At 33.9% G+C, this 22,549-nt stretch overlaps 1 long non-coding RNA gene across 1 annotated transcript in view; it reads right to left on the bottom strand.

Moving 5' to 3' along the window:
* Positions 1–22,549, bottom strand: part of LOC136826199 (uncharacterized) — a 708,350-nt gene that overhangs the window by 222,538 nt on the left and 463,263 nt on the right. The window contains exon 6 of the long non-coding RNA XR_010849539.1: positions 10,362–10,477. This is a non-coding gene — a long non-coding RNA (uncharacterized lncRNA). The remainder of the gene's footprint in view (positions 1–10,361; positions 10,478–22,549) is intronic.

Here is a 22,549-nt window from a genome sequence, read left to right as displayed (position 1 = left end):
ACTTTATAACAAACAAAATATATATTATTATTATTGTTTACATATTGTGTGATACTAATGTTATTGTGGCCACGTTTTCATCTTCTCTATATCATTTGGGAACGAGTGTTTTGATGTATGTTATAATATTAGAGCTCCCTTTAGCAAGCATTTTTATCAAAATTTGAATTTGTTTATTCGTGGCATCTTTAACAAAATAAGTAAAAAATGCGCTAAAGTTTCTTCGGCGCAATCGAGTTTGCTGTAAATCGTATAATTAAGGCCACCGAAAATATATCTATCTTTCGGTGGTCTCGGTATAATGCCGTATGAGCCGCGCCAATGAAATTTTAACTACCACCCGGTGATGGCCTGTCCTATACGGCTAACTTTAATCTTAAATAAAATAAAAGCTACCGAGGCTAGAGGGCTGCAATTTGGTATGCTTGATGACTGGAGGGTGGATGATCAACGTACCAACTTCCAGCCCTAAAGCCTCGGAAGTTTTTAAGACCTGAGGGCGGACAGAAAAAGTGCTGACAGAAAAAAGTGCGGACGGACAGACAAAACAGTTTTCTTTTACAGAAAACTAAAACTAACAAGAACGAAATTCACTCTCAGATTAACATAATTCTCGTTTTAATTACGATTCACAGGTAAACAATGGGCTTTATCCAACACGTCGGAACGACCTTTCTCCCTTAAAATTATTCCCCCAATTCCTAAAACCCAGATTCAGCAACACGTTCCATCCCTCGAAGGGCATTTCCAAGATACATAATTCACAGGTGGTAAAAAAAAAAAAAAAAAATTCAAACGCCACATTCTTCCATGCATGAAGTTCCCCAACTACTCTGGAGTCCGCACCTCCAGTAACATGCGGTCTTAAGCTTGCTAATCTTCATTTGCATACTCTACGTTCCCCCGTTCCTTCGCGTTCCCGGGAGCCTGTAGGTTTTATTTGGGACGTGATGTCCCGAAAAATGGACCATAAGGGCGAGTTAAGCTTTGGGAAGAGTGGAAATGTTACCGGGTCACTTGACAATACGCGAGGGTATGCGCATTATTTTTTTGTTCCTGTCTTGATTATTCGCCACGTTAAAGGGATTGTTGTGGGAAATGTATCTTTATGTTTTATACAACAGTTATTTTTACAACTTCTATGTATGTACTAAAAGCTGACATGATCCCTCGCACGAATTTACCTAAACATTAAAAAATATAAAATATATTTTTCAGCAAAGTGACAACTCTTTTGCAGACAGACCACGAAATACAAGTAAATTTCCATATTCCAATTTGTCAAAAAATAATTAGGAACGACCTGTTTTAGCCTAATCACACAATATTATTACCTAGATATTTCTTTGTATTCCTAGGGGATCAAAAATATATTCTTTGAGTATCAGTGACACAGTAAGTACTATTACAAATTGACTTGCCACTGATTTCCTTTCCTCTTAACCTGTTTACTTAATTGAATCTAGGAAAAATAAACTACAAATCTTTTATACAGCATATTCATGCCTCTTAGTAAAATTTTAGATATTTTCCAAAAAATAAATCTATAGGGTAACTTGTTATTATTTCCCATACACAGAATTTATCACTGGATTATCTTGTAGTCGTCTATTGCCTCCCCTAAATGTACAAATTACTAATGACCTATTTATTGGAGTGGTTGGACAGCTAGACAAAGAGATGAAGAAAATAAAGGAGACGAAGTGCAAGGATCTAATGGGAGGACTCGTATAAAACACTGCAGTTGCAGTCAATGAACTAATTGCCAAAGAAGTTGGACAGCCAAATTGACGAAAGAAAGCGGAAATGGAGGTAGAGTAAAAGCCTAAAAAGTGGATGCAACCAGTGACCTAAGAGAGAGAGAGAGAGAGAGAGAGAGAGAGAGAGAGAGAGAGAGAGAGAGAGAGAGAGAGAGAGAGAGAGAGAGAGAGAGAAATCCACGTTTTGCAGAAGCACAGATAAACCTTTCCATTTCTAAGATTACGTCGAATAACTCAGGCACTGGAAACTTAGAGATTCTCGTGATTTTCAAATCGATCTTTTTCCCCATTCCAAGTTCGGTCTGATAAGTTTGATGGAAAGGAGGTTCCAGGAAGGGAGGGGTAGAGGGGTGGGGTGGGGGGGAGAGTTGGCTGTCGAGTGCCTATTATATTTTTACAGACTTTCTGCATTTTTTTTTTTTTAAGCTGGACGAAAGTCGAAAAGAACTTCCATCCCGAGACACGCAACGCAGGGTTTTAAAATGACTGAAATAAATTACTTTTCCGAAGTTTTGTTTTATAGAATTGGCTTGGTTATTTTCGCCGGTGAGTTTATTAAATAAAACTTTCTATGATGATGTACTGGATTTTTTTTTTTTGACAGCTTCGATTGCATTACTAGTAACCTTAAGATTGCTCCTTGAAAATATGATGTGCCAAAAATAGTTTGATTGAAATATATATATATATATATATATATATATATATATATATATATATATATATATATATATATATAATATATATATATACATATACACATACACACAGTGCATAAATACACACATATATAAACATACATCTAAACCATACCATAACATTTACCTAACTGCATAATAAACAGATTCAGAAACAGCTCTAACACCAACCAGCCAAATCCACCGCATTTCCCCCTTGCCACTCTAGAACTCTATTCATCAGACTTCTCGAATTAAACTTGGAAGTGTTGGGGAAAAAGCAACTGTTCCCGAAGGAGTTTGTTCCGAGTGTTTGACTTCTCGCCAACACCAACACGACACTGGGCGACTCGGTCTTAGAGCCGGCAAGTTTATTATTATATCTCGGAATGGATATTGTCATTTAGTAGGGGATGTGTCTCTGTCTCTCTCTGTCTCTGTCTCTCTCTCAATTAAATTTTATTGCTAGTTGATGTTAGACTTTCAGTTTCAGGAACGCCCAAATATCATAGTAATATTATTTCTCTCTCTCTCTCTATTAAATTTTATTGCTAGCTGACGTTAGACTTTCAGTTTCAGAAACGCCCAAATATCATAGTAATATTATCTCTATCTCTCTCTCTCTCTTCATAAGATTCAGTTATGAAATTAACGTCTCAGGACAGGAAAATCTATTATTATATCTAGAAATGGATATTGTCATTTAGTAGTCTCTCTCTCTCTCTCTCTCTCTCTCTCTCTCTCTCTCTCTCTCTCTCTCTCTCTCTTCAATTAAATTTCCTTGCTAGATGATATGTGACCTTCAATTTCAGCAACACCCAAATTTCAAATTTCAATGTCACTCAAATCTCTCTCTCTCTCTCTCTCTCTCTCTCTCAACTAAAATTCCTTCTTAGATAAAATTCTACTTTCTGTTTCAGAAACACCTAACTATCAATGTTACAGAGTCGCTCTCTCTCTCTGATTTAAACAACTGACAGAGAGAGAGAGAGAGAGAGAGAGAGAGAGAGAGAGAGAGAGAGAGAGAGAGAGAGAGAGAGAATCTGCATAATCAAAGTAGGTAAATCAGAGCTGACGGAAATAAAGTAATAAATAACAAAACTTATTAGTTTCCGCATAGTTTGCAACAGTTCCGTGTTGACATTCGGAACAATTCAAACTCTCCTGATAAACTCCTTACGGGAACTCGGAATCACCTGATCTTCAGCCGAGTTTTTCCTTTTCTTTTTTTCAAAGTCTGATTCGGGAAGTTTGATGGAAGAGTATTCCAGGAGGAAGGGGATAATGATGTTTACTTTGTGGTTTGTAATCGAAACTTTTTACATATTTTTTCATTTTTTTATTTTACATAATTTTCATTCTTTATTTTCCGGTTTCAAACTGAGTTGAAAAGTTATTTGAGAGACTTCGTCACTCCTGAATATGCTTTATAGATACTGAAATTTAGATTTTATCCGTTTTTTGAGTATAAATTATCATAGTGGACCAGTATCATACATGTAATTTAACCTTTGTCCAAATGGCAACATTACATTCTCTATATAAATCTTATATATATATATATATATATATATATATATATATATATATATATATATATATATATATATATGTATGTATGTATATATACACATATATAATTATATATATACATATATATATATATATATATATATATATATATATATATATATATATATATATATATATATATATATAAAGAACTATGTATAGAGGATATTTTGTATCTACAAACACAACTCCCCCTTGGGTTCTCGAATGCTTTGTAAAAGCCACGAAAATAATTAATAAGTTAAAACGACCACGAGAAAGCAACTGCTTTACTAAATTCAATTTGAATCTAAATAACAAAAAATGCTACTTTATAAAAGATCTTCTAGGGAGAAGCCGCAGTTTTGAGTAAGAAAAAGACCAGCCCAGAAAAGACCTCCCGCACGGAAAAGTACAGAAGAATTTTGTGGTCTTGTTTTAACTTCATAAGCCCAAAGTTTTGGGAGGAGGAGGAGGAGGAGGAGGAGGAGGAGGAGGAGGAGGAGGAGGAGGAGGAGGAGGAGGAGGAGGAAGGCGTCTTCATTTCTTTCCCAGGTTTTTTTTTCTCTAATCCTGACACGAAAAGAGCAAATCAGCGAGTTTCCAACAACCGTCTGTTTAGGAGGGGTTCTGTTTTGTGTTATTTTAGTAATTATTTTACTCGGAATTTATATAAAAAATATACTTTTATTATGCTGATCTTAGGTCAGGTTGTATTTAGGTTCATTTAATCTTTACTATTTTTTAGCTGACATCCTTTACCATATTTTAACCACTGTCATATACTAATAGGAACGTTTACTTAATTATAAATATTTTCGCATGTGCCTGTCAGCAAAAAGGTTTTATGTTTTTGTTTTTCAAAATTCCTTTTATCATAACGATAGCATTAATGTTATTTAATACAAATACAGTGAGTCATCATCTATGTATTTTTGTGTGAATAAGGTAAGGTACGGGTGTGTGTGTGTGTGTGTGTGTGTGTGTGTATGTAGACGTGTGTATATATGTAATAAACAGGAAAGAATATTTCTTTGCAAAACTGAAACTGTAGCTACCCAAGTATTAAAAGCTACAAAGAAACATATAGAACCAAAAAGAGAGAGAGAGAGAGAGAGAGAGAGAGAGAGAGAGAGAGAGAGAGAGAGAGAGAGAGAGATTAGGTATTACCCTTCCTCTCTATAAAGTCATTCATCAAACTTCTCGGATCAAACTTAAAAAGAGAGGCGGGGGCGGGGGAGGGGGGCAATTCGAAGTCTGAGAGATACGGAGTTCTGAAAAGGAGTTGATCTCTCTTGTGGCTTCTCTCAATGTGACTTCTCTCATTTGTCTTCTCTCATGTGACTTTTCTCATGCGACTTCTCTCATGTGACTTTTCTCATGTGCATTCTCTCATGGGACTTCTCTCATGCGACTTCTCTCAAGGGACTTCTCTCATGAGAATTCTCTCAAGTGACTTCTCTACAACATCAATACGGAACCGTTCCACGAGGTCTCGGAACAGGAAAGTTTGAGAAAATTTCTGGAATGCATCGTTGACACTGAATAGACACCTCTGTCTCTCTCCCTCTCTCTCTCTCTCTCTCTCTCTCTCTCTCTCTCTCTCTCTCTCTCTCTCTCAAAACGTAAAATATAATGACGGGATAAAAAAAAAAAGAGACGCATCTTTGAATACGCGAAGAAAGTTAGATGGATGTATGCTAAACCTACCAAAGGGAAAACAAATTTCTTTATTTTATTATGATTCAACTGAAAGATGGTAGAAAGAAGGTTTCTCATGTTTGTGAAGGGTTAATGATGGATATGAATGAATGAATATCTACGGCCACTCATGAGATGAAAGGAATATTAAAAGGATATTTGCTGAGAATGAATAAGGAAAAACGAGAGTCCGTAGATATGTAAATGAAGGAAAGTAGAAAAAGGTCCATTTTGGTGGTAGAGTTCAGTGATGGATATGAATAAATGAACAATAGCTGGAAAATCTTTTTGTTGAAGGAATATGGGGGGCGGGGAGGTTGGGGGGGGGGGAGTAACAGAAAAGAAGGTACAACCAAACAACAATAAGATTGGAATTCTTTGAAGTTTCTTCGTAACACTGGTTTATTTGGAAGGAGAACGAATTAGGAAAAAAATAAAGTAAAAAAATGCGCCGAAGTTTCTTCGGCGCAATCGAGTTTTCTGTACAGCCGCTACAGCGTATAATCAAGGCCACCGAAAACAGATCTATCCTTTGGTGGTCTCGGTATAACGCTGTATGAGCCGCGGCCCATGAAACTTTAACCACGGCCCGGTGGTGGCCTATCCTATATCGTTGTCGGAAGCACGATCATGTCTAAATTTAACCTTTAATAAAATAAAAACTACAGAGGCTAGAGGGCTCTAACTTGGTACGTTTGATGATTGGAGGGTGGATGATCAACATACCGATTTGCAGCCCTCTAGCCTCAGTAGTCTTTAAGATCTGAGGGCGGACTGAAAAAGTGCCGACAGAAAAAAGTGCGGACAGAATAAAGTGCGGACGGACAGACAAAGCCGACAAACAAACAAAGAAAAAAAAACAAATAAAAATAAAAACTCAACTTCTGGAAAACATCTTGAACTTTAGTTACCAAAAACTTTTCCCTAGTTGAATCTGTACCTAATAACGAAATCATACTAAAAATATATATATAAATTTCATATTGGTACCCAGAAGGTCATTTTGAAAATATGATATATACATCAATTTTAAACCGGTTTATACCTATTTTTACTCATGGATAGTAAACAACTAATCCGTAAATATAATATTTTTTTCTTAATCCACAATACGTTTGTGCAATAAAATAAATCCCGTACAATAGAAAAATAACTACATTGTCGGCAGTTATTTGTAGATGAATAGTATAAACCTCAATGGGAACGTTTTTCAAAATGAGTACATTCCGTAAAAGATATGCTGGCTTTGATTTTATTACTCATTACCATATTACAAAGGAATCATTGTAATTCATGAAGTTGCATTATACAAAGCACTAAACATCTAATCTATTATGTGAAATTTTCCTATAAAATTATGTATAAATTTTCGTATAAAATTATGTAAAATCTTCCTATAAAATTGTGTAAAATTTTCCCATAAAATTTTGTAAAATTTTCCTATAATATTATGTGAAATTTTCCTATAAAATTATGTAAAATTTTCCTATAATATCATGTGAAATTTTCCTATAAAATTATGTAATATTTTCCCATAAAATTATGTAACATTTTCCTATAAAATTATGTAACATTTTCCTATATAATTATGTGAAATTTTTCAATAAGATTATGTAAAATTTTCCTATAAAATTATGTAAAATTTTCCTATAAAATTATGTGAAATTTTCCTATAAAATTATGTAACAATTTCCAATAAAATTTTTATGAATTATGATTTGTTTACTTTATATATATATATATATATATATATATATATATATATATATATATATATATATATATATATATATATATAAAGTTAGGTTTTGATTACATTTCTGCCATGAAGAACCACGATGAACTGAGTAAATGAATTCATCCCTACAATACTGTTGCATATAAGCAGCTCTCTCAATCTATTTACGCTTTTATTTCTAAGTCTTCCAAGGTCTAAGTTCCCTTATCCATTCTCTTAGCATATACATTGGATAATACGATGTCTAAGCCGGATTTACTTTTAGGATTACTGGGAAACGTTGAAGAATGAGTTTGTCTGTGTCTGTGTATGTGTGTGTTTGTGTTCGGGCGCGCACGTGTCTGTTTGTTCATTTACGTAAATTTGTACGCATTACCATTTACTAACAAAAGACACAACTGACAAAACTTCTTGTTTTTGTATTTCAGTGAAAAAAGAAAGATTGAATGATTCTGTCTTACGGAAACTTTTGCGGAAAAAAAAAAAATATTAGTTCGGCTAAAAGGAGAGACAACCTCCTTTCAATCGGATAAAGGTATCACATAAGAAATAGAAAATACAAAAGAAAAAAAATAGTCTTGTCGGTATCAAAGGATAAAAAAATGTGTATCCGAATTGCATGCACACTTTCTTGCCAGGAACATGAAAATTGCAAAAAACTAAACTGAAACATTGTTGACGTGAACATTTTTCGTGAACATTGAAGATAAAGAAATCTTCATTCAAAGGATATCTGGAGAGGGAAATATTATGAGCCTGTATTTCAATCCTATTCATGATATAAATACAAGAAGGTCTGGAAAGAATTTCCCGGCCATTACCTTTTAAGTAACAGCAAATGAATATTTTGAACAATATAAATGTTGAAGTGGATTAATAATACCAATCAGAAGAATAGTCACATAAAATACAAATGGAATTCTGAGTAGGCAATCAGCTTGCAGAAGTTTACCTAAGTCATTCAGCAAACTGAAAAATGCACATTTACGTTAAGAACAAAAATCTGATGCCATTATTATTCCTATTATTATTATTATTACTATTATTATATTTCATTGCACTAATCTATACACTACATATCACTTTTCTTATAAAACGCCGATGTGTCACTATCAGAGAGAGAGAGAGAGAGAGAGAGAGAGAGAGAGAGAGAGAGAGAGAGAGAGAGAGAGAGAGAGAGAGAGAAGAACCCAAGGCACGACTAGTAATAAACTTTGCAGTCCAAAGACCTCATCGAACAGCGTATCATGATATTTGGTAACTTCGACTTCCTTGATCAACTCTTTTGAGAACTTAAAATCCCCATCCCCAAAGACATATATATACCTTTTCACATTCACAGATTGATTTGAAAAGATTGGAAAATGTGAGGTTCCAGGGAGAGAGAGAGAGAGTAAATAATGTTAGCCCCTCTCGAAGTTTCAGGCTTTCTATTACTTTTCTGTGAAGTATGGAAAAGTATGTTTTCGGATTCATACGGGGAAATATTAAGCGGAGGGTCAGTGACCTTCAAATGTGCTGAAAAGCCATATCAAATAGTTGCTGTTCTGTAAATTCTATACATATATGAGTTTTCAATCTATGGAGTGATAGTAAAAATTAGACAGCAGCGTCAAGGATATAAATAATTATATATATACTGTATATATATATATATATATATATATATATATATATATATATATATATATATATATATTGCATATATATCTTCCTACCTTCTTTATTTCACCTATTCCGTTTCTTTTCCTGCCTCTATTCACACTATTATTACCATTTCAATACTTCAGTCTGTCTTACTCTTTCAATTAGAATCCTGCCTTATATCTCCTCTGGTATAGGAAGTAGTGCTATGCCTTGTAATTCTAATATTCTTCCATATTAACTTAAACCTATAAAAAGGAATAGCTAATCCCAATACAGGTTTACCTAACATAGCTATTAACACCGGCGTGTGTTTTTAATCATTCATTCGATAAAGTTTAATCACTTTTTTCTTCCATGACATTTCATAAAAAAAATTTTAAAAATCCAACAAAACTCAATAAACGACTTTCCGAAGCAAAATGCAAATAGAAGAACGAGAAAAACAGTTATTTGATTTGTTGCGTCAAAGGATAAACCAGCACACATCCGATGGGCATTCACACTCTGCTGACGGAACACAAAGAAAAGCACTAACGTAATAAAGGGTTAAAAAATAGGTATGAATTGCAAAGCTTAATGGAATATTGCTTTTTGTGTGTGTGTGTGAATGCTGGAGGCCTAAAAAACGTCAGGTTTGAGGGATGTTTAAAGGAAGAAGTATTTGTAGCGTGTGTTTCGATCTTCAGAAATGTATAGAGGATTTAAAATGTAACTGAGTTCCTTTCAGTTGTTCACTGGTTACATAAAAACAGCAGTATTCCACGTCATAATCCAATCATCAATTTGTGAATGAATTAATCTATGAAAGGCATAAGAATGCATTTAACATCCGGAACACTGCAGGCAGCTGTTGCAAGCAAGCAGGTATAAATACAAGTAAAAGTTAACTATACCTTAGTTTTACCAGACCACTGAGGAGCTGATTAACAGCTCTCCTAGGACTGGCCGAAGGATTAGACTTATTTTACGTGGCTAAGAACCAGCTGGTTACTTAGCAACGGGACCTACAGCTTATTGTGGAATCCGAACCACATTTTAGCGAGAAATGAATTTCTATCACCAGAAATAAATTCCTCTAACTCTTTATCAGCCGGCCGGGAATCGAACTCCGGCCCAGCGAGTGCCAGTCCGCAGCTCTACCGACTCACCCAACGAAGACCTATAAATACAAGTAAAAGCTATCACTCAATGGCGTACATATAGGTATATCTAAAAAAAAAAAAAAAAATACAGGTTTCGTAAGAAAAGATCAAGAAGGTAAGACTAAACTGGAAAGATGTTACTTACCAACTTGAAGACTGGGCTTATGAATCATCATTCTGCATCCTCAGAGATGACTGATTCCGGGTTCAGACTTCAGTCTAAAACTGGAGTTGATCACCCGAAAGATGGTGTAGTTATACCTGGGAAAAATGAAACGTTGTGTTTTATAATAATATGGAAATTATAATTTTAGATTTTTTTTTTGTGGAATGATACTTCAAAGAAACTACAAACATTTTGTGTTTAGCTCCAAGTATAGACGTTGCTGAAGGATCAACGGAGCATTGCCTAGGCTACTAGACTAGACTGCAAATTAAGGCTCTATATTCTCAAATGTTACGTGGGTTTTAAGTTTATCCACTTATTGATATTACCTTCTGTTGTAAGGTTATGTTCATGATGGTAGTACCTTGTTTAATTTTGTAATTGTTTAAATAGGTATATCATATTTTTTAGCCTTACTTTAATTGTTAAGATATGTTTAATTATGTTAATGTATTTTCTTGTTGGCATGTATTTGTGTATTCAGGGTGTGATTTTCACTTTTTTAGTTTTATTTGAGGTGTGATTTTTACTATTTTTTCTTTACCCATGTTTCCAGCCGCTTTGCTTGCAAGTGTATATTTAGTTATTTTGATATTTCACAGATTTTGTAGAGCTGGTCGGAATAGGCTGGGGGAGTAGATCCTTCCACAACTAAAACCTTAGTGGATCTATTCTAGTGACATTGGTGCTAGGGTCTTATTTTTAAACGCTGAAGATCATTATACTTTTAGTAAATAAATGTTAATGTTTTAATTATTGTTGTTTATTACCCCTGTGTGCCATGTCTGCCTTCAGCATTCATAATTTTCATTCCATGATTTTAAATTTATTGTATTTATATATATTTAATGTATTATTATTTTGCCTCTAGCCTCTTTTGCTATTTATTAAAAAAAACATTAGAAGGCAAGGGAGTCTAGAGGTTTTGTCAATAGATGGCTCTGCTGTCCAGTTTTACTTTATCTTCCAGTTTGAAGATCCTTGGAGAAAAATCAGAGTATTTGCCTTGAAGAAAAATTTGATGGAGGAAAGACAGTCGTTTAACAGCTCTCCTTTTATAAAGTGTGGAACAGCAGTTATTGGCCATGGACTTATATTAACTGCTCATCATCATTTTATATATTTGGCTGGTTTTTCAATGAAGAATTTATCAAGGATTTTATAACCAGCCATGGAGTGATTTAATTTCTTCGTCCCACTCTGCGACAACGATCTACTACCTTATCAAAATCTAGGATTGTGTCTTCGCCCGTATGGGAACCGTCATCACTACCCACTTTTTGGACAGAGATCTACTGTATCGACTCCTTAAGGATATAGCCTCTTAAACCCCGTAAGTCCTTCTATGTTTGTGGCATATTTAGCGATTTAGGTTTGAAGGTCAAAATATCTTTAATTATTTAAAGTAATTATCCAAATCTCATATCCTTTTTAAAAATTAAGGCTCTATATTCTCAAATGTTACGTGGGTTTTAAGTTTATCCACTTATTGATATTACCTTCTGTTGTAAGGTTATGTTCATGATGGTAGTACCTTGTTTAATTTTGTAATTGTTTAAATAGGTATATCATATTTTTTAGCCTTACTTTAATTGTTAAGATATGTTTAATTATGTTAATGTATTTTCTTGTTGGCATGTATTTGTGTATTCAGGGTGTGATTTTCACTTTTTTTAGTTTTATTTGAGGTGTGATTTTCACTATTTTTTTCTTTACCCATGTTTCCAGCCGCTTTGCTTGCAAGTGTATATTTAGTTATTTTGATATTTCACAGATTTTGTAGAGCTGGTCGGAATAGGCTGGGGGAGTAGATCCTTCCACAACTAAAACCTTAGTGGATCTATTCTAGTGACATTGGTGCTAGGGTCTTATTTTTAAACGCTGAAGATCATTATACTTTTAGTAAATAAATGTTAATGTTTTAATTATTGTTGTTTATTACCCCTGTGTGCCATGTCTGCCTTCAGCATTCATAATTTTCGACATGGCGCCCGAACAGGGACGTGAGATTAGGAGTCTTAGGTTAGCATAATTGATAGGTGTGATGGGAACCCATTAGTTGTAAATAAGGTTAAAAGAAAAGCCGCTGTTGATAGTATGGCTAAAACTAAAGCTATCCTTTCAGACATGAATGATTGAGATTTGGTGATGGTTTTTAATTTTTCTTTGATTCAAATTTTTGTAAAAAAAAAAAAAAAAAAATTTGAATCCCCCCCTTGGAGTGTGAAATAAATTTCATTCCATGATTTTAAATTTATTGTATTTATATATATTTAATGTATTATTATTTTGCCTCTAGCCTCTTTTGCTATTTATTAAAAAAACATTAGAAGGCAAGGGAGTCTAGAGGTTTTGTCAATAGATGGCTCTGCTGTCCAGTTTTACTTTATCTTCCAGTTTGAAGATCCTTGGAGAAAAATCAGAGTATTTGCCTTGAAGAAAAATTTGATGGAGGAAAGACAGTCGTTTAACAGCTCTCCTTTTATAAAGTGTGGAACAGCAGTTATTGGCCATGGACTTATATTAACTGCTCATCATCATTTTATATATTTGGCTGGTTTTTCAATGAAGAATTTATCAAGGATTTTATAACCAGCCATGGAGTGATTTAATTTCTTCGTCCCACTCTGCGACAACGATCTACTACCTTATCAAAATCTAGGATTGTGTCTTCGCCCGTATGGGAACCGTCATCACTACCCACTTTTTGGACAGAGATCTACTGTATCGACTCCTTAAGGATATAGCCTCTTAAACCCCGTAAGTCCTTCTATGTTTGTGGCATATTTAGCGATTTAGGTTTGAAGGTCAAAATATCTTTAATTATTTAAAGTAATTATCCAAATCTCATATCCTTTTTAAAAATTAAGGCTCTATATTCTCAAATGTTACGTGGGTTTTAAGTTTATCCACTTATTGATATTACCTTCTGTTGTAAGGTTATGTTCATGATGGTAGTACCTTGTTTAATTTTGTAATTGTTTAAATAGGTATATCATATTTTTTAGCCTTACTTTAATTGTTAAGATATGTTTAATTATGTTAATGTATTTTCTTGTTGGCATGTATTTGTGTATTCAGGGTGTGATTTTCACTTTTTTAGTTTTATTTGAGGTGTGATTTTCACTATTTTTTCTTTACCCATGTTTCCAGCCGCTTTGCTTGCAAGTGTATATTTAGTTATTTTGATATTTCACAGATTTTGTAGAGCTGGTCGGAATAGGCTGGGGGAGTAGATCCTTCCACAACTAAAACCTTAGTGGATCTATTCTAGTGACATTGGTGCTAGGGTCTTATTTTTAAACGCTGAAGATCATTATACTTTTAGTAAATAAATGTTAATGTTTTAATTATTGTTGTTTATTACCCCTGTGTGCCATGTCTGCCTTCAGCATTCATAATTTTCGACAACAGGTGACAATATATATATATATATATATATATATATATATATATATATATATATATATATATATATATATATATATATATATATATATATATATATATATATATATATATATATATATATATATATATATATATATATATTTTTTTTTGATTGGGTGCTACCTTCCTGTGCTACAGCAGATTTTCAGTAACTAAGTAACTAGTCCTACACTTTTCCTTAACGCCTTCGGACGCTAATACCCAGCCATTGTTCGGTGGACTGGCGAGTGTGTGTGTGAGTGTGTGTGTGCGCGCGCGCACGGTTTCCAACTGTGCTTGCAATCAGTCGTAAAATAAATCGAGATTTCATAAAAAAATGTCTTCTACATTTTATTATAGTACAATATTTTGCAATCTTCTCTTCCAGATCGTTTCGTCGAGGAAAGGGTATCGGCTAAAAAGAGAGTGATTTTCCCTTTGAAGTAAACGAAAAAAAAAAACTTAACACACAAAAAAAAAAAGAACAAGGAGAAATATGGTCTGTCGGCATCAAAAGGACAAACAAAACCATTTCCGGAGTCCACTCACACTCTTCAGACGGAACACGAGAGAGAGAGAGAGAGAGAGAGAGAGAGAGAGAGAGAGAGAGAGAGAGAGAGAGAAACACGAATCTAATAAAGGGGTAGAAAAAACCTAAACTGCAAACATTGTTGAATTAAACAGTTTTTATTTGAATGCTGGAATAAAAAAATAAAAAAAACTTCAGTTCAAAGGAGATTCATAGAAGGGAAGTATATGGAGCGTATATCAACTGGAGTTCCGGAAATGAAAGCCCCGAGGGTTTTAAAGGAAGGAGCTTCCTTACGACTAACTGTTGAACTGAATTAAATATAGAATTTAGGCCACAGGGCCAAGCACTGGGGTCTATGAGGTCATTCAGCACCGAAACGGAAATAACTGACAGTAAAATGTTTGAGAGGTGTAACAGGAGGAAAGCCTCGCAGCTGCACTATAAGACAATTGCTACTAGAGTGCGGATAGCAAGATGGAAGTAAGATATGAATGGAGGTACAGTAAAATGAATGAAAGGGGTTGCAGCTAGGGGCCGAAGAAGGAACGCCGCAAAGAACCTTATGTAATGCCTACAGTTCACCGCATGAGGTGCACTGACGGCACTAACCCCCTACGTGGAGCTAACTGCTGACTAATTCCAGATCAATAAACTTTTTTGTTTTCCTTTAAATCTTCGATGACCGGAAAAAAACGGGAATAATTGGATTAATTGAAGGTATAAGTACATTCAATTGGATTAATTGAAGGTATAAGTAACGAAACAAGTTAAATATCTTTGCAAAATTTGTGGACGTTTCATTAAATTTCAAATTAATTGTACTTCAAAAACCATTTATTTACAAATTCAAGAAAGGGAAAGGAAAATATGTAGAGTTTCAAAGGGTGTCATCAAAGTGCACAGAATGTACACAAGTAATGCTTATGCTGTTATTAAATCATCTAGATGAACTGCTATTTAAATATATACCAATAAAAATAATTTAAATCTAAAAATAAAACGATTTACTTTACATTATGATTCAGTGCATATAACTCCCTATGAAGTTCTACCACCTGTGAGTAAAAGAATAATGTTTCACGTAGTATTTATCTCTCCAACTTCTTTATCTTTTCACATAACAATATATCAATACATCCGTTTGTAAGTATCATCCACTTTTTCCACTGAAGTCGAAAAGAAAAAGAAAAATATTTTGCATATGAATATAAATATCAACTTAATCCAAAGCAGAGAGAGAGAGAGAGAGAGAGAGAGAGAGAGAGAGAGAGAGAGAGAGAGAGAGACAGAGAGAGAGAGAGAGAGAGAGACTTCGTCAAGCAGTTTCATCTCGATGTTGGAAACAATTCAAACTCGGAATAAAGTCCTTTCGGGAATTCTGGAATCGAACGATCTCCTAGGACTTTGTCCTTTTGCATTCCCCGTTTGATTCGAGAAGTTTGATGTGGAGAGTTCCAGCAATTTCTTAGTTCCTATTTCCTAATTCCCATTTCTTTCATTTCTTTTTCAAAATCGAATATTCACTATGCAGGCTGATGTCTGACATTCGATATCTTTAACAGTAATTAATAGTGAGTCATATCAGTTTATTGTACAGGGGTAATAATGAATTAGAATTTAGCGTTTACAGAACATTTATCAATATTTTTGCCTCCATGCATTTTATTACGGCTACAGCAATAAAAAAATACATTTAATAACAATTATTAGTAATTAATGGTAATTTATATATTCCGTAGAGGTAATAATGAGTTAGAATTTAGTGATTACAGAAAACCTATTAATATCTTTGTCCACATGCAATTTTCTTACTACCGCAGCAACAAAGTAAAGAAGCTGGGTTTCAAGTCCTTTTTTTTCAAGAGAATGACCTGCATTTATCCATGAATATAATATGATGAAATAAAGACAATTAGGAATACGGGAAAGATATTACGATACCTTGATAGAGTATTGATGTTTTACTAAGGCCGTCTTAAGTGATTTATAATTATAATAATAACAGGTAATCATCTAACAAAAAAAAACATTTTTATATTTCCATACAGTATCAGTTTAAAAAACATTCACAAATCATCTGTGGGTTTCAGCGTTAATTTTGCAATCAGGAACAATAATGCAAAAAAAAAAAAAAATTACAGAGTTCACCAACAATACTAAAGACCATATGTATATATACATACATACATATATATATATATATATATATATATATATATATATATATATATATATATAATATATATATATATATATATATATATATATATATATATATATATATATATATATATATATATATATAGAGAGAGAGAGAGAGAGAGAGAGAGAGAGAGATATATATATATGTATATATATGTATACACACATATATATACTCTAAATGAATATATAATTAATAGTTACAGCGGCCTCTCGACTTTTCGATTTCCTAAAGCTCAGAATAAGTATACGACTGTAAACTTCCCAGGTAATACTGAAGTATAAAGGAAATATAATTTAAAGACCTTCCTTTTCTGTAGTACTGTGACGCATTTCCAAATGTTTTTACACCCTTTCAAGACAAAAGTGTAAAAAAAAAAAAAAAAAAAAACAACGTAACCTGCGCGAACGGGAGCTGGAAAATCAGTTTTTAATTAAAGTTTCTAAACGAGACGCATTTTGGGCGCTGCGGTTGATGACGAAATTAAATAAAAATTTTCAGACTGTGCTGAGTTAAAAGGTTTCTCCTGAGGAGGAGGAGGAGGAGGAGGAGGAGGAGGAGGAGGAGGAGGAGGAGGAGGAGGAGGAGGAGGAGGAGGAGGAGGAGGAGGAGGAGAGAAAAATTTCTCGAGGAGATGGGACCTCGGACACGTAAAAAGTTCCCGAATTTTGTGGTCTTGTTTTAGCTTCATAAGTTCGAAGTTTTAGGGAATGAAAATTCGTTTTCTTTTTCTTTTTTTGTTTCACTTTTCCCAAGATTTCGTTGTTTAATTTTTTATGTGGCGTTTCATCCTGGCTAGACTGGAACGAATTAGGAATAACTTCCGCCAGGCCTTTTGTGTACGCATTACACGTCCAAGAAAATCACTCATAAAAGTTAAGTTTACCCGGAAGGATACTAAGGATGCAGATAGCAAAAAAAAAAAAAAAAAAAAAAAATCCGCCAAAGTTTTTCCGGCGCAGTCGAGTTTTCTGTACTGTACAGTCGCTACAGCGTATACTCAAGCCTATCAAAAACTGGCCTATCTTTCGGTGGTCTCGGTATAATGCTGTATGAGCCGCGGCCTATGAAACTACCCACGGCCCGGTGATGGCCTGTCCTATAGCGCCGCCAGAAACACGATTATGGCTAACTTCAACCTTAAATAAAATAAAAACTACCGAGGCTGCAATTTGGTATGATTGATGATTGGAGGGTAGATGATCAACATACCAATCTGCAGCCCTCTTGCCTCGGTAGTTTTTAAGATCTGAGGGCGGACAGAAAAAAGTGCGGACGGACAGACAAAGCCGGCACAATAGTTTTCTTTTACAGAAAACTAAAAAACAAGTATCCTATAGAGTTTTCTCTTACAGGGGTTCAATGGTAACATAAAGCAAATTTCAAGAATTAGCGTACTGATACTAATGATCAGAAAAAAAATAAAAAACATGGCATACCACTGGTAGGATCAAGAATCAGTTTTTATATTTTGAAAATGTAAATTCAATTTAAATTCTTAAACAAGCACGTTAAGGAATTTTATCTTATTTACAATAAAATGTATTGCTGAAATAAGAGAAATAAGATAAATTATTTGAAATATATATATATATATATATATATATATATATATATATATATATATATATATATATATATATATATATATATAGTGTATATATATGTATAAATATATATATATATATATATATATATATATATATATATATATATTTATATATATATATATATATATAATATATAAATATATTTATATATATATATAAATATATATATATATATATATATATATATATATATATATATATATATATATATATATATATATATATATACAACTAAAGGATGGTCAGAGAAAAATATCAAATTTGAATTAAAGTTTCCCAGTTATACATCTTCTGGCACGAGGGTGATGACGTAAAAAAAAGGGGGGTAAAACAGGTAAAATCCGAGAAGAAAAGTGGCCCCCAGGTAAAACAGTTTTCAACGAAGACTCGGAGTTCCGAAAGAAAAGTCAAGTCAAGTCAGGGAGACACGTTGAACGAAAGAAGAATTTTCCTGTGTGTTTTTCTTTTTTTTCTTTTTTGGTTATAAGTCGAAAGTTCTGAAGGTGAAGGAAAATGAGGAATTTTGTGTTATTCTTTTTTTTTTTGTGAATGGAAATTTAATATACGAAAGTTTTGGTATGCCAAACTTCTGCATAAGTTTTATTCACTTATTTTTATTCGTTTATTTTTATTTATTTATTTTTTTATTTTCATTGGCCTTCTTTTAATCACAAAATAATTGGATATTATATCATATGGAAGTATAAGAAGAATTTACATCTCTGAATCTATGAAAGATCAAGTATTTCAATGATTTGAATCAAGAAGGTACAAAGAATAGCTAGAAAGAAATCGAAGTCATTTCCCTGGCCAACTAACTCTCTCTCTCTCTCTCTCTCTCTCTCTCTCTCTCTCTCTCTCTCTCTCTATATATATATATATATATATATATATATATATATATATATATATATATCTATATATATATATATATATATATATATATATATATATATATATATATATATATATATATATATATACATACACACATGTATATTTATATTATGTATACAATATATATATATATATATATATATATATATATATATATATATATACTGTATGTATATATATATATATATATATATATATATATATATATATATATATATATATATATATATATATATATATATTTTTGTAAGCAGTGTATGTGTGTGCGTGCGCATATACGTATACGCTTAAACCGAAACCTCGCCGATGCTTACAACAAAAACTTACATTTTTATATCTTAAAATAAGAGGGTTAATAATCCGACTTTCGGAACTAGTGCTCTAGACAAGAGCATAAGAAAAAGTGCTATTTAAACTCCGGCGTATCTAAAGTTAACACCGAGAGAGAGAGGAAACAAACAGAAATATGCTTTGTTAACATCAAACGGAAATCGTAATGAATGCCTGAAGTTCCTTCACACCGAATGAAAAGAAAAAAACCACGCATCTAATAACAGGGAATAAAAAAAAAAAAGGTGAACAACAAAAACTGCTGAATTAAAATTTTAAAGTTTTTCTTTTTATGAAAGTTAGAGGATGAAGGAATCCTTTGATTCAAAGTATATATATATTTTTTTCAAAAGGAGTCTTTGAAGCGTATGTTTCGATATAGTTCAGGAAACGGATTTAAGCTCGTCTGTACGGAGGCGGATCAATACGAAGGTTATTTTGTTTGTTTATTTATGTCCTTCAGAAGGACTGAATGAAAATCTGTTTTATTAAAATAGTTTAGACGATTTTTAATCACTCCATTTGTCTGAATCTATAGTGCGATTATTTCTTGTCCCTACAATAACGTGGAAAAGCTAACTATCCTTTTAATTCACAGTACACTTTTATTATTATTATTATTATTATTATTATTATTATTATTATTATTATTATTATTACAAGCTTGAAGGCACGCGCTACGCTGCGCTGGAACCCGGCGTTGCAAGTCATGTCTCCCCTACCCTCCCGATCCCCTGCCTACCCCGCCTCCACCCGGGTGGACAAACAGGTCTGCAGGGGGAGGGTGGGTGTGTCATGTCTCCCCTACCCTCCTGAACCCCTCCCCCCCTCCTCCGATCCCCCCCATCTCTTCGCTGGGTGAGTCGGTAGAGCTGTGGACTGGCGCTCGCTGGGCCGGAGTTCGATTCCCCGGCTGGCTGATGAAAAGTTAGAGGAATTTATTTCTGGTGATAGAAATTCATTTCTCACTATAATGTGGTTCGGATTCCACAATAAGCTGTAGGTCCCGTTGCTAAGTAACCAATTGGTTCTTAGCCACGTAAAATAAGTCTAATCCTTCGGGCCAGCCCTAGGAGAGATGTTAATCAGCTCAGTGGTCTGGTAAAACTAAGGTGTACTTAACTTTCTCCCGATCCCCTACCTACCCAGCCACCACCCGGGGCGGACAAACAAGATTTTATTATTATAGATTATTACATACAAAGCAACCATATACTGATTACACAGAAGCTCTTGAAAGCTAAAGAGTTCTATACTGGTGTAAAGAGTTGTACGGTTTATATGAGCCTTGTCATATCTTCATGCGATTTGTATTAAAATTCACCCCATCAGAAAATCTCGATCGTTATATTCTGACGCTTCAACACAGAGGAAAAAAGTTATATTTCTGTGAGCACATATATACAATTTACTTTAATCATCAAATGCTCTTTGTCGTATCTTGCAACGACTTTCATCAAACTGCATTCCAATCGAGTTAGTATATGAAATCATTTTAAGATGCGCATTGAAAGAAGCCTTGAAAATATTATATTTCGAAGCTTCAGCTACTCACGTACAAACAGAGAAAACAAGTTACACGTTTGTTCACACACATAAACACAGAAATGATTTTTATTAAAATACACTCCAGCTGAATTAGTATATGAAATCATTTTAAGGTACGCAGTGAAAGATGCATTGAAAATATATATATTCCGACGCTTCAAGCATTCCACTTGCACACAAACAAAAAAGTTATACGTCTTTTCACACATACACACACAGAAATGATTTTGATTAAAATGCACTCCAGCAGAATTAGTACATGAAATCATTTTAAGGTACGCAGTGAAAGATGCATTGAAAATATATATATTCCGACGCTTCAAGCATTCCACTTGCACACAAACAAAAAAGTTATAAGTTTGTGAGCACATACACACAAGCACTCTCCATACACACATACATGCCTGCTCTCAGTACCGGCTTGCTCCGCTCACGTCAAAATCTCGTTGCAGCGCGGTCGAATGACGGTCTCCTAGGAAAAAAAAAAAGGGTTGCGTTTTCATCTGCAATTCTATCCGGGGACTCGAACATTTTTCGGGTAGCTTTTCCATTCCAGTGAAACACGCCCCCTAATGGTTTTTCTGTATGGTCGCATTCAGGCTGCACGTAACTCTAGAAGACGGGCAAAGGCATTTTTCATCCTCATTTGGAGCCAATCAATGTGTGCATTCACAGAAGTCTTCGAAAATATTTCCACAGTTTTCCTGTTGTTTTCCGGCGGCTATAGCGGCTGGCTGGCTGGCTACCTCAGCATCGCTCTGAATTGAAAACAGAGAATTATTGTTTTGACTTGTGAAAGGGACTGAATGTTAGTTGTTGCTTTATGCTGAGGAAATTTACAGGACTTTGAGGGGAGTTTCCTTACTTTATTATGAAAGAGGAACAATAAGTTTTGAAGAAGCCTGAATAAAATGCATCCGATACGATAAGTAAAGAATAACTTTTTATTTTTTTTTTACAATTACCACGAGACTGATTTAGTTTAAGACGATATTATAATACCATGGGTTCTTGCAAAAAGGCTTCCAGTAACTATGATGGGGATTACGAGGCCTAGTGTAGACACCAGGACTTGGTAAAACCAACCAATACCTCTCTGTTGAACATCACCCGACAAAATAAACATGAAAAATTCACTCTAAAACGTTCATTTGTATTGTAAAAATTAATACGGAATGAAGAGATAAATAAGATTTGGAAATCAGTAGATACTGTAAATTCACAAGAGAGAGAATATTAAGTAAAAGAATTGCAAGAAGAATAATAAATTGGAGAAAATTAAAGGGAGGGAGAAGTACTTTTCACCAGGTCTTTTGAAATTCCAAAAGGGCGCCGCCCTTAAGAGAGCAACGTTTGTAAACCTATCCACAAAAGGACAAAAGACATCAAACGATTTTATTCGACGGCCACAAAGACCATTTGTGTACGGCATTAAAAGAGAGAGAGAGAGAGAGAGAGAGAGAGAGAGAGAGAGAGAGAGAGAGAGAGAGAGAGAGAGAGAGAGAGAGAGAGAGAGAGACTGAAAAGTAGTCACCTGTTGGCGTTCAGAATTAAATAAGAGGCAGGAGGTAGACAAAGATCACTAGAGAGAGAGAGAGAGAGAGAGAGAGAGAGAGAG

The sequence above is a fragment of the Macrobrachium rosenbergii genome, chromosome 40 (genome assembly GCF_040412425.1).
Source record: "Macrobrachium rosenbergii isolate ZJJX-2024 chromosome 40, ASM4041242v1, whole genome shotgun sequence".
NCBI classification, from domain to species: Eukaryota; Metazoa; Arthropoda; class Malacostraca; order Decapoda; family Palaemonidae; genus Macrobrachium; species Macrobrachium rosenbergii.
Note: the sequence above shows the minus strand (reverse complement) of the source record. Positions and strands in the feature narration are given on the sequence as shown.